General features: G+C 39.2%; 1 protein-coding gene across 3 annotated transcripts in view; it reads left to right on the forward strand.

Moving 5' to 3' along the window:
• Positions 1 to 14,718, forward strand: part of LOC122354128 (band 4.1-like protein 1) — a 150,167-nt gene that overhangs the window by 37,342 nt on the left and 98,107 nt on the right. The gene's annotated exons all lie outside the window — the stretch shown is intronic.

Below are 14,718 nucleotides of genomic sequence, written 5' to 3' on the forward strand. Positions count from 1 at the left end.
CAAAAAATTACATTACATGCCAGGCAGGACTATATTGGAATTAAATATTCTAATTGGGGTTTCTTTTAAACCTCTAATCCAGGTGTCTCAAAAAACCTAAACCACATAAACACATTTCCTTAAACCAAATGTACAAAATAATGTTATTTTTAGCAACATTTCTTTAAATTTGAATTAAATTCAAATGTAGTTTTTGATCCTGTTTATTTCTCAATGCACTGTCTTGGTATTATTATGATTTATCAGTGCTTTTATCAGTGATTTATAATGTTCCAGACCCCAATTCCAGAAAGGTTGGGATGTTTTGTGAAATGCCATGAAATCAAGAATGTTATCTTTCATTCTCTTTAAACTTTATTTAACCCTCTGGGGTCTGAGGTGATATTTGGGCCCTTTTTTGTGCTTATTTCTGCTACTTATAACACACTATAGATCAATTATTTTGATTTCAGCACACACTGTGCTACAATATGTGAAAAAGATGGATGTACATATATATTTTCTAGAAAAAAAATATGTGTGGTTTGTATATTTTTGGGAAATACATCTAGCTGAAATAAGGTCATAAAACTCATACAGAATAGTTCTGCATAAAACTTTAGAGAAATCATTCTTCTAGCCTAGAATATTTACTTTAAAATGATGTAAATATTATTTTGCTTATAACCCTCGTTCCCTCATGGAATCTTTCCCTCCATCAGGGAATGAGGGTTACATACGTACTCAAGACATTCCCTGTCTGTATGTCGTGACAACAGACTAGGGTCCATATGGAAAACGCCACAACCTGAACCCCGTCACAACCAATGGCACTACAAATGCTGACAGGCCACAGCGTGTCAGGCAAATGCTATGCAAGGTCGTAACCTTCCCAACGCCCCCAGAGCAAATTGGCTGACCTTGGCGCCCACAGGGACCTACATTGCTGCTGGAGAGGCCAAACCGTTGTTCCTAAGATAGAAATACATTCTTAAGAGAGGGGATTTTGACCTTTAAAAAATGCTTCAATCTCCCTATTTGTTGTTACAGTTTGGCAGAACAAAGGGGTAAACAAACCTTCCGGAGAAAGCCGCTATAGAGACCACATCCTGCCTGAAGGGAGGTGATATGTGGAGACACCCATGGACTGACTTAGCCAGGGCAGTGCAAGATCTAGGTCTCTGTGTCAGGTCCTGCCCAAGGAAGGGGGTGGGAAACAGATAGCGGAGACAGACAGAAGATCTGCCAAGGGAAGACACGAATTCACCCGTAGGGAAATCTTACCATGCAAATACACATATGGGATCGCCTGCAGTGAATCGACCATATGGCCACCTAGCCCAGTGCAACTAACACTGACATTGGGCCTGGTGTCAGACTGCTCTGCCCAGTCAGATTGCCGGGGTTGCTGGAGGATGCTTAACCGGGGTTCATTGTCTGGGGAACACGACTGGGAGTGAAAGACGCACATATCCCTGTGTGGGGAATGGGGCATGAAGCAGGACACCGACCAGCTCTAACCAGTTACTCAAACCATTGGACGAAACTGATTCAATGTTAATGGTTGTAATACCACTCAAAGGTATTCAGTGTCACCCAGCCCGCAGCTCTGCAATGTCTGCCAGAGAGGCGCTGTGCGCCAACTTATCAGAGGAGGCCACACTCTGAGTGGAATGGGCCTTACACCCAGGGGGCGCAGCTCGCCTTGGGAATGGTACGCCCAGGCGATGGCGTCCACTATCCAGTGAACAAACCTTTGCTTGGATACAGCCTTCCTTTTCTGTTGACCACCGTAACAGACAAAGAGCTGCTTAGAACTCCAGAAGCTCCGGGTGCAGTCCATGTATACACGCAAGACCCTTACGGGACAAGCGCAACGTCAAGGCTGGGTCTGCCTCCTCCAGGGGCAGTGCTTGCAGGTTCACTACTTGATCGCATAAGGAGTTGTGGGAACCTTTGGCACATATCCAGGCCAGGGTCTCAAGATGACGTGAGAGTAGGCCGGCCGGATCACAAGGAATTTTTAGCTGACCAAAAATGCCTGGAGGTCGTCAATGTAATGCCACTCTTGACCCACAAGTGTGAACATCTTCTTCCCAAGGGACTGTGCTGTGGACTTTCAACGCCCCAGGCGATGTCAGTCGATAAATACAGTTCCTGCATCAACCTTTGGTTGGTACTACCCTTATGCATTTTAGTGCCAGTATCCAGTGCATTTTGGCTCAGTATTCTTGCAAGACAGCCAGACATGCAGGTAGGAGGCGGCTTGGCTCACAGGATTGCATACCTCAGCCACTGGAGCAGATGACAGCCAACAGGCCCCGACGGGAAACGAGGACAGCGTTTTGCATGCACAGATGCACTGCAACTGCACTCTCCACCTGGGGATTGTCAGTGTACCCCCTAGCCACCTCACCATCGAGGGTAGTGAGGATAGGGGAGGCAGACAAGCAGCTTCCGGCTGAAAAAGGGGCCATAAACAAGCTTGTCTGCTCCTATATGATCCTTTGTGAATAAAAAAAGAACCAGGGCACGGTGTGGTCATGAGCCACGCCCATACCAAGGAACTAATCCTCTCGCTGCAAGGCTCAGTTCAATATTCACAGCGGCCCAGGAAAGCATTGCTGTCAACTCTGGGTCCAAATTGGTGGTGGCCATAACCCCCAGAGGGGACAGCCCCATTAAAACTTCATCCTCAGAGGACAATCGCTCATCCCCCAATGCCGCTATCGTCATCTGATCCATCAGTACACCAAATGATTTGCTGGGCACATCATAAGACAAAAAATAATCCAATGGTGTTGTCAAATCAGAGAATAAACAATCATCCACTCCCAAACTACACCCACTAGCCCCCGCCCCTAGCACATATGCATGTAAGAAGAGATCGGCACAAAGATAGATTTTAAACAAACATTTTAACATTAGAATAAAGGTTATTTTTAATTAGTTTTTAATATTTCTTAACTGATTACACCATTATTGCTGTTTTAACATAAAGTTAGAGTGTCAAGCAGCACAATGAAATGAGAGATGGTTCGAAGATGGATGCAGAAGTGTAACGTGCCAATATCAGATCAACGAAGAATGTAATAAATAAATAAAACATCTAGGGATGTTTTGTAATCTCAATCTGTTCAGTTTTGAGAGATCTGGCTATGTGAACTTTTGTGAGGTGTTAGGTAAAAAGTTCAGTGATCAAAACAGATTTTTGTTCTTTTACAACATGCACAGGTGACTACTTCTGGCCCTGATAAACCTTTTTGTCAAACGTTTAGGCTAAACATCACTGATCAATTTAATTTTACTTAATTTTCTTTCATTTCTTTATTCATTCACAGGTTTTTCAAGCATCAACACACACACAAACACAAACAAACATGAGCACAAACACTCAATCACACACAGAAACATAAAGACATAAACACAAACAAACACAAAGACAAACAAAAACACTTGACACAAACATGCACATATAAACAACCCTAAAGTTAAACATTTAGAGTTGGGTCATACAAACTTTTACAAGTAAAAACTTTATGGAATTACAGAGGGGCTATCTCTGCAAGATGATGAAAAATAATGAATAATATGAATAATAATGTTAATAGTATTTTATTGTTCAGTATAAGTTCTTTTTAGATCTTTAAAACTGAGGTTTTCCTTAGGTGCTAAACATTTCTCACAGGATCCTTTCAACAGATTAGACTTTCTTTCTCACTTTAAAAGTGGTATGATTAACCATGGTGTTTAAATGCAACATATTTAGTTTTCCACAGTACAGGTATGTGCCTAAAAATTATGTACACTTGATGTACATAATTTTGTACATTTATGTACACTCAATCACACACAAATTAAAACACAAACACTCAACATAAACATGCACACATAAACACAAACATAAAAACTTATGCATGCACCATCATACACAGAAACGCAAAGACAAACAAAAGTACAAAAACACTCGACACAAACATGCACACATAAACAATCCTACAGTTAAACAATTAAACAGTTTTATGATATGTCATAACCCTTTTACAAATAAAAACTTATAAAATTACACAAGGGCTATCTCTAGATGATGAAAAACATGATTAAACAATGATATAACTATTGTTGTTGTTGTTATATTTTAAGTTTTTTAGATCTTTCAAACCAACAGAGATTTTTTCTAAGTATGAAAATTAGTTGTCACATGTTGTTTCAACAAAAATATTTTTTAAACAAAAATAGAAAATAGAAATAGAAAAGTCTCACAGAATCTTTACAACAGATTATACTTTCTTTCTCACTTTTAAAATTGTATTATTAGCCATGGTGTTTAAATGCAGCATATTTATTTTTCCATAGTATAATGGGTTTTTTTAATACAAACAACTTGATTATATAGGTTTATTTTTACTAAGGTGTGATAAAATAATTGACAGAAGAAATTATTTAAACAATTGATAAGTTCATCTTAATAACAGGCCCTGGTCGAAGGTTAATACGCGTTCGGTCTTTTCCTTGCATTTCTTAAAAATTACTAATTCATAAACATTTGCACAACTGATCAGCAGTACAAAAACAACACAAAATAAAACAAACATAAAAGGTCATTATACTTAGTCTTTAGAAAATACATAGTATGGGCCGATCTGGCTACAGAATCGCGCCTTGTTGTGTTTTGCCAAGCCACTTTTCTTATATACTCAGACCAGACAAACAGTTCCCAAATTTTGTTGTAAAAACCATTTGGTGTTTAGGTTCCCATGCTCCAGAGTCACACCTGGCTGGAACACTTTCAGAGACCCAAAAGGAGGACACACCCACTTTTACACAGAACACAGTTCTACCAAGTTCTTAATCTTTTCCATAATATAAGTGATTACTGTGAAATTGAGACCAATTTACCAATCGCACTGAGACCTTTCAAATGAGACCAAACATGACTGTGAAGAACAATAGGTTCACCTTATTCCTAATGAACTTTAAGCCAAGTCTTTTGGGCAGAAGGAGGGGAAGCAGGAAGAGCAAGAGAGGTGAAGAGGGTGTCATAAAAGCAACATGGAGAGGTGACCAAAAACAGGGGTGGTGTTTACTCTCTTTTTGATGTCCTTTTGTTCCTTTGGATATCCCTTCTCAGATTAGCCTTATTGCATTACAGGTGTTTGATTCAGCTCCTTACAGCCTGATGGTTTGTGATAATATCTTACTAATACAGAAGCTTTAAGATGTTAAGTATCTGTAAAAGTAGTTTAAAAAAATAAGAATAAAAAATGGAATACATGAAAGACTTTTGTCTACTGACAGATTTGTAATGACAAACTAATTGCTTTAGATTGATTAAAATACTGGAGTTTACACATTTATCTCCAATATGTATACAGTACAGGACAGGACATGAACGAGTAAAATTATATAATTCAGAGTGATTCTATGATATTAATTTAAATTGACAAAAGAAATAAGTTGCTTCAAAACACAAACTTTTCTTATGACTTTTTAACAATTGTATTGGTTTGTTAACGTTTGCAATGCTTGTAGTTTGTAGTTAATCACATCTTTAAACTAAAGCTTTGGTCTAAAGCAGGGGTGTCAAACTCAGTTCCTGGTGGGCCTGGGGTTGAATCTAAACTCTGCAGGGCTCCGGCCCTCCAGGAATTGAGTTTAACACCCCTGGTATAAAGCTTTCTCAGACCCCATGAACTGCCAACAATGTACTTAAATTAGTTTTTATCATTTAGCTAGTGTTAAGTCCCAAAATTCCTTTCTTTGTTGAGTTGTGAAACTGTGTCTGAGATTTGCCTCTCAGTATTGAACAGTCTGCTGGAAAGTGTAGTGTTGCCTGTGTTCCCCTCTCTCTCTCTTTTTCTCTCTCTCTCTCTCTCTCTCTCTCTCTCTCTCTCTCTCTCTGTCCTCTCACAGGAGTTTGATTAAGATCACCTGACCCTCATTAGAGCTGTGGAGAGGGTGGAGAGGGAAAGCTTGTTGTATCAGTGAAATGCTCTGAGCCTTAGTTGTTGCTGGAGAATTTCTGTTAAACCAGCTATAGTGACTGTGTATAGTTGCTCATTATTTGTTTATTTCTTGCTGTTTGTTTGTATTTGATTGCAGACGCAGTACAGAGGTGGGTGCCTTTTCTTTTACCGTCATCAGCTTTTCTCCTGGTTTTTGGATGAAGTAAGGAAGTCAGGGAAAAGCTGTTATTTATTTAGTTTTTGTTTGTTTGTTAGGTAGTTTTTTTTTTTTTTTTTTTTTTTTTTTTTTATACCTTAGGTAGCTTTTGTTTTTGTTTGTTATTTTGGCCTTAACCCCCTCCGGAAGTTTGAAGTGTTCTGTTTTTCTCTTATGTTATCTGAATTAAATAGTTATTTCCAATTTCTGTACTAGAGCACTACTTCTGTTAATAAATTATTTAAGAATTTATTATATAGTGTGTGAGTGCTGGGATTACAGACTAAGCCAATACTCTCTCTCACTTATGTTTTCACTCACTTTTTGTTAAATGATATGTCCCTGTCACCTCTAGACTTAAGGGGGACCGTAACATATTTGGGGGCTCGTCTCAAAGTTTTTCAAAAAGGCTATTTCTTCTTGTTTGCTTGACTGATCAATGTTTCAAGAGAAGCTGCTAAGTGTATAATTAAAGATAAGCTTTACACAGAGTTAGTCAACGCTGGTATTTTGCCGATTGCTTCAGAAGACATGTAGGGGAATACTGGGATTGTGGGTGTGGGCTCTCTTGCTGCTCTACCTCCTCTGCCTCAGAGTATTGATCCAACCAGTCTACGTTTTGTTCCTGTGCTTGCACTGAAATTTAAGGAATTAGATCTTGCCTTAAAGAAACAGGAACAAGAGCTTCAGCAAATCTATCTTTGTATGTTAGAGGTACAGTCTCAGAGATATTAAAATGCGTTCTCTGGACATAGAGGAAGCGAATTTACGGCAAAGGCTTTCCTTCTTACCCTGCTAGTGGGCAAACCAATATTTCAGCAGATATACAGGGATTTCACTCCGTTTTCGATGTGACAAAGCACATAAAGCTGGTACCACCATTTAAAGAAACCGAGGTAATATATTGGAATAAGAGAAAATTGACATTCTTACTGTAAATTTTCTTAAACTTTTATTCTAGTTATATTCATAAAGCTACAATAGTTAAGGACAATTTAATAACTTTTAATTGATAAGATTTTAACATTGTTCTCTAAGTGAAGAAATTTAATTTGTCGTTTTATATTCTGTAATTAGGGGTTTTAATTAGGGTTTAACAAGGTTAAACTCCCAAAAGAAATCCAACAGAATATATTTTTATTGATCAATTAAATGACAGTGTTCTACAATTCTATGACAATGCTAAAAACTAAACAAACAATACTTATTTTAAATAATCTTTTCTTTCTATGATGTGGAATCACCATGCCAATCACGAAAAGCAAGTATTTGGGTTTTTTTTCTGTTACAACTATTGCATACAACTATTACAGTTATTACAGCAATCTTTCTAACTGTGCTATTACACCAAAAGCTGTGCATTTAACGGCACATGCACAGATACACACTACTTTTGCAAAGGCTACGTCTCTAAACAGTGGTTAGTTAGCTAAATGACTTTCAGTTGATAAGCCATTATTTAAATCAATATTTTTATTCTATCCACAGCAACACTTTTATACCGCTGTTTTAGGGGATCTGTGTTTTATGGCTGACTGGGAAAACCGATGACTTAATGTTTTGTTTTTTATTACCTTATGCTTTGAAAACCAGAACAGTTTAATTACAAAAAAAAAATTGAATTTATTTACCACAGTTTCACCATCCTTATCTTATTTGTCCAACTAATTGTAAGTGTAAAGCTTATGCTATTATAGATGTTGTCTTTCCAGTTTTTAATTTTTTTTTAATTTTTGTTCTAAAACTTTTAGTTCTGTAAATTTCTGGCATCTCCGTTGCCCAGTCTGGCTGTTTATCTCTGCACGCCCTTTGGTACGCCAGTGATGCCACTCGTGAGGAGTTTGGATGTGTGGATGGCACTGCCCAACCCATCGAGTTGGCTTATCCAGATGATTCACCCTTGGCTATGTGATCTAGTTCTCCCCACGACCTTCGAGGCTTAATGGCATTCTTGAGACTTCAGTGGAAGTTGGGAACGCTCCTGTCTTGCGCGAGGAGATTACTCTCCTTCTGGCAAAGGATGCAGTCGAGCCGTTTCCTCCACCTGAGATAAAGGGTAGGGGTTTACATCCCCTACTCCATTGTACCCAAAAAAAGGTGGTGGCCTCCAATCCTGGATCTGCAGGTTTTGAACCAGGGCCTTCACAAGATCCCATTCAAAATGATCACCCAGAAACACATCTTCAAATGTGTGCAGCACCAGCATTGGTTTGCAGTGGTCGACCTGAGGTATGCGTATTTCCATGTCTCCATTCTTCCTCTCCATAGACTATTCCTATGTTTTGCGGTCGAAGGTTGAGCATGAAAGTAAAAAGTCCTCCCATTTGGGCTCTCCCTGTCTCCATGGAGGTGTGCTTCTCTCGAAGTGGGCATCAGATAACTTGCTCATTTTGGCATCGGGCTCTACGCAAGTATTCCCCCCCCAGTGAGCCTGGTCACACAGATTCTGTTCCAGGTCAGGAAGGGCGAGGAACAGGTCCTGTTGTTTGTGTTGTACTGGCCCACCCGGAACCTAATTTGCAGAACTCAACCTCTGTCTCCAAGCAGATGTTGGCCAACTAAATGGTGGATGCTATTACCTTGGCTTCATCTTACCAACGAAAAGCGACGGGTTGTGACCAATCTTGGATCTGAGAGTCTTGAAACGGTCCCTTCACTGGCCACTATTCCAAATGTTGACACAGACGTGCATCCTGTCATGTGGACGCACACTTTCACGTCTTAATTTTATCGAGGGTCAGGTGTATGAGTACAAATTCCTCCCCTTCGGCTGTCCCTGACCAGCACTGCTACTCAACCTTGCTACTGAGAAATGTCACTTAGCTTGCAAAACTGTTGTATTGATAAATTCATGTCGCAGCACTGAAAAAAAAAGTTTCTGTCTGTCTCTGTCTCCATGGACATAGTTTGTCAGTTTTACTGTATTGTTTGTTATATTTATTTGTTCAGTATCTTCTTTTAGGTTTTTGTTCTTTTACTGTTTTAGATATCCCATAGTATAACAAAAATATTATATATCTCTTGTGTTTGAGCAAGCATAGGCAAGTGCATAAATCTGCCCTCTTTGTCATGGACAACTACTGATGGATAATGCTGTGTAGTGTAATAAATAAGACACTTGTTCTTTGCTTTGTTTCATTTTAAACAGGGAGGTTTACATTAAAATATATTAAAGTGCTTTTGTATATCACTTTTTTATTTCAGACGAACAGTCAGAGTTTTTAAAAAATGTATGCTGGCTCTTCCAAGCTTGGTAATACTGGTGGATAGTGACCATGATTTTGAAGCTCTATAAATCGGATATATCCTCAAGTACTGCATCGGAAAACTAACCTATATGCCTTTCTGGGGTTATCACATGTCCTCTGAAGCAAATTGATGGGCATTTGTAACAAAAATATAATTGAAAAATATAACCTAATTAAGTGACCAAATTAACAGTGTCGTGAGATATTTTAAAAATGTTTGACATATTTCAACCAATTATTTGGAACCATGTGTTTGTGGAGTATGTTCTTCAGTTAAAATGCATAATTTAGGCACTGCAAACTTATTTTTTCTACATTCTACTGCAGTTGAACACAACAAAGTTCTGTGTTTCATTACATAACATAGCTTAACATTTATTCCTCCATTTATGACCTTACTGTGCATGCTGAAACAATGGAATCTCTGTGTCAGGTACCGTGCTTGGGGTTGGGGATTAGTAACTGATAATTTTAGTAAGACCAGTGATTGAATTTGATTTTGCATGAGCCAGTGTATTATTAAGGGAAATAAAAAGAAAAAAATTATAACGTGTTTTATGTCAAAAACCAACAAACAACAAATAAAATTAGTAACACTGCCATACTTTTATTTGCATAAATAAAAATGTAAAAAATATACAACAAGCGAATGCACCATAAATCATAAATGTGTTTTGGCCTGTCCTGAATCACTATTGTACTATTGCTTCAGAGTCTCGCCAAATGTGTTACAGTCAGGGAAAATAAGCGTGGAACTAATATTTAAGAGTGCAAGTAAAATTATATTGCACAGTTTTAGAATGACCGGAAAGGTTTTAGAATAGCAAACAATGGAAATCAAATAATACTGCAAATCAAATATTTGAATATTTATTTCATATTTAGTAAAAAAAATGAGCATTAATCAAAACTTTAATCAGATTTAAACTACATTGCACAAACCTGGCATATTAATACAAAATTATCTGACTTGCACACTGACTTCCCTGCACTTGTTCCCTTGCATTTAGAGTTTAATGTTAATCAGGGCGGTCTTAAGCCACTGGATCTAGATTTACGGCTCCTCTCCAGCCAAAGGCATGGTCTACACTACCATGAAACCAGAACAATCATATTTGTAGACAATGGAATTGCAAGATCTGCTGGACAAGGAGGTTGTAGAACATCTTCCCTCCCTGACAGAGAGCTAGGCTGCTACAGCCAATATTTTCTGGTTTCCAGAAATGACAGGGGTTGTGTTCACTCTAGATTAGGGAGTTGTTACTTTGATAGTGACAAGGGCCAGTATTTTTTTCTCCCTTATACCAAGGGACCATATTACTAATCCATGTACTTATTAACTTTTACACCATAAATTTGAATTTATGGTCTGTAAATTGCAATAAACAAATGCATAGAGGTCCTTTTTAGTAGTGGCAAACAGAACTACTTAAGAGGACTGTTAAAAGGACTTATTCAAGAAAAAAAGTCATTCCAAATGATACAATAAATAATCTATTATGAAATTAATTTAAAGTATTATTATTATAAATTATTTTATTAAATAACTGTCACAATTTCTGTGTGTTTCATTCTCTTGTTTCCCGTTCAGTTCATGTCTTTCCTTATTTGGTTGTTCCTGTCCTCATTGGTCATTATTAGTTAAATAGGTCCCACTTGTAACTGTTCACCTTGGACCTTTGAGAGGCCATCTATCAGTGTCCGGGAAGCATCCAAGCCTGACCGAAAAAAAGGCAGCTGTCTCTGTTTCCCCCAGATCCTGTTTTGCAATCACAGCCAGGAGAGCCATTCCCGTTCCTGATTCCTGTGGATCCTGTTCCGTAAGCATGGCCAGGAGAGCCGTTAGCATTTCTGATTCTTACGGATCCCATTCCTCAAGCATGGCCAGGAGAACTGTTTCCATTCCTGACTCCTGTGGATCCCTGCAATTACGGTCAGAAGAGCCATTCCAGTGGATTCCGTTCCGCAGCTCTGCCTGCTCTTCTAGAGCACCTGCCAGATCCCTCTCATCCTGAGTGCTCACTGGGATCTCTTAGTTTTGTGGGGCCAGAACTTCTAGTAACATATCTAGTATTTTAATTGTTGTGAGTTTTAGAATGCATTCGATTCAGTGCACTGGTTCGCATTTAAAACATGTAGCAAAACCAGCAAAAGGGTTTAATGAAAAAGCTAATTCATTCAATTCAATTTCATCCATCAGGTTGCTCTTTCAGAACTGTAAAAATATAGTGGTTTCCCCAGTAATGAATGGACACAAAGCCTGCATCGCTAAAGTTTATTTAGTGAAATTGTAGCCTTTTTAATTTTAATATTAAAACATATAGCAATTGTTGTTCTTCCATCCCCAAATTTATTACCTCTTCCAATTTAGACTTTTTGTACCATTTAAGAGTTTCCGTGGCATTAAACATAAACCATTTAACTGAAGACGTGACCCATGCAAACCACATAGTTCAGTGCAAACATTTCTGTCATGCATTTGGCAAAGTGCTTTAATTGACTAATGCATTTTACCTTTGAAAGTTGAGGCAATGTTTACATTAGAGTGCACAATGTACTGCACTGAAATTAATATGGGAAGCAGCTAGAGTGACCTCTCTTGGTTGGCGATAGTATCAACATTAAACAGAAAGCAATCTTTTTATATCTTGCTTTTTAAAAGTTCATATCCTAGTCTAATTTGATCCAGCAGGCTGTAAGACACTGTGGGCCATATACGTCCAGTTGCCCATCTCTGATCTAGAGATATAGTCTTTAAAAAAAATCCACCTTTGGTCGTTCCCAATTAGTTAAAAATATGACCTGGGCCCATGAACTGTGGTACCCAACTGGGTATCAGCATCGTTTGGTAAAATTTGCTTAGTGCACCTTCAAAAGAGCTGGATGCCAAAACTTAAGATCTTGCTTATAATGAACAGAACATTGATGGAGATGACATTGCAGCCTAAAAATGACCTTTCATGTAGTGTGTAACACAGTTATAAGTGAATGAAATCATCCTCCAATTTTTTTTATCTGAAAGTGCAGATGTATAAAGTTGTTGTCTTGAGTGGGTGCTGGTGTCATGTAACTTGCCAATGACCTTTCAGCCAATGGACAATAACATCAGCCCCACTCCCGATCCAGAGCCCAGCCCACCATCTCCCTGCATCGCGGAGCCCCAGCCTGAGCCCACCGATGGCGCAGTTGCAGAGTCTGGCACGACCACGGAACCTTCGCCGAAGAGAGCGACAGAATCGTGGAGCGCCACCGGACCCAAACGACTGAATCAGACAAGGTGCGTGAGGCGGCAACAGAGCTCACCACAGTGGAGACAGACGGATGCAACGAGTGTGCAGAGTGGAGCTCCTCCCACTTCACAACGGCTGAGGATGAGCTAATCATATATCTGGGGCTGCTGGATCTTCTGTGATCTTCTGGGATCCTATGCTCCCTCCTCTCCACCTTTGTCTATCAGGCCATCAGCTCCACCAGGCTCCATCGTCTCTCCGGCTCTGCCTTGGTGTGTCGTCGACCATCCGTCGCCTCAGGATTCCTCTCTTCCGGCTTCGCCTCGTCCCTCCATCCCTCCATCCTCTGTCCTCTGTCACTCTCCGTCGCGTCCTTCTCGTCCCCCCTCTCCGCATCGCTCGCCGAAGCCTGCAGCATCGCCTAGGTCCTCCAGGATCTCGGTGTCACCCTGGCTCTTCGGCTCTTCGCCTCGGTCTCCTCCACCACCTGCTCTGCCGCCATTGGTTGGCCGCAATGGCATCGACGGCCATTCCTCCTCCATGGCTTCTCCCTCCGTCAGCTCCACCATGGACCATCATGGCTGGGTTCTGGGTCGTCTGGATCTCCTCCTGCTCCTTACTTCTCCTGGATCCTCCCTGGCTCCTCCTTCCGTCTGTTCCTCTCTGGACTCTGTTTGCCGACCCCCTCCTGGGGGCCTGTCCTCCACCGGAACCTCTTTCCAAGTTCCCGTTTTTGTTTTGTTTTTTTCGATGTGAGGACGCACCTGTGTGTTTGAGTTCACCTTGGTCCGATCGTCGAGGTTTATACATGTGGTTTATGTTCTGCCTGTCTGCCTGCCTACCTGTATATTATTATTTTGCTCGTTTGAAGAGGATTAAAACTGTTTGTTTATTTATTCTTGTCGAGTGCTCCTTCATGCAACACCACACCGTGACAGTCAACATGAAACACAAGCATATTTCCTGTCCAATTATGAAAATGCAAATTCACCTGCATAGAGGATGGGCAACTGGTGGACCGTACTGTCTTTTAGCACAGCCCGCTGGATCATATTAGACTCAGATAATAAATTTTAAAATATTAATAAATTATACTTTTGACTCATTTCTTTTCTTAAAAATTGTTTAAAGGCTGAAATGTGAACTTCAGATCTTTAAAAAGGTCTTTAAAGTTTTTAAATTTGATGATAAAAATCCTGCATATATCAGGTTATTTAGATTGTACAATTTGGAATAACTTTTTTTTTCTTGAATAAGCCCTTTTAACAGTTCTAAAGTTGTTCTGTTGGCCACTACTAAAAATGATTTCTGTACATTTGTTTGTTACAAATTTACAGACTATGCATTTAGAACATTTACATTGGTTTGTTGAAGTAATATTTCTTTCCACTGACAAAGACTTTGTTGAGACTATTTCACTCAAATGGCTCTTTACCAGGAAGGATCAACTCAAGCAAAATAAAACACAAGACAAGTTCTTTGGATTTTAGCTTGCAAGGACTGCGCTGTCGGTTGCAAGCGGGAGAAAAAGCAGGTTTCTCTCTTTTTGCCTCCGAAGCTCAGATCACAAGTTGCCTTATTTATAGAGGACAGGACAAGATAAGAAAAAAGAAAATGAAAAAACAAGGACTTCAAACACATTTTTCGTATAAATTATCATTAGCTACATATCTTTTGTGCATCAGAATCTTCACTCCTTCAGATTCTCTGGTGCCTATACCAGTCTAAGATATTAACATTAAAATTACAAACAAATTACATTGGTTATACTTTAATTTCCTTCAATAAAAAGTAAACTGAGGAAGATGTGTAAAAGGTGTGAATACGTGGATTAATAATCTGGCCCCTTGGTATAAAGTAGAAAATATCATCTTTGCTCTAGATGATATTACAACATCATAACCTTTTGTTAGTGGTAGCTTTCTCACAGAAATCAGCCCTCAGTTTCACTAACCATTGAGCCAAAGAACAAAAATATCTTTTAACTTTATTAGAACAAAATGTCATACAAAGAAAAACAACATAATTCTACCTTGTTCATGAACTTATTTTGTCATTGCAAACTGTTTGTTTATTCATCTTCATCATCATCCTCAGAA

The sequence above is a fragment of the Puntigrus tetrazona genome, chromosome 11, assembly GCF_018831695.1.
Source record: "Puntigrus tetrazona isolate hp1 chromosome 11, ASM1883169v1, whole genome shotgun sequence".
Taxonomy (NCBI): Eukaryota; Metazoa; Chordata; class Actinopteri; order Cypriniformes; family Cyprinidae; genus Puntigrus; species Puntigrus tetrazona.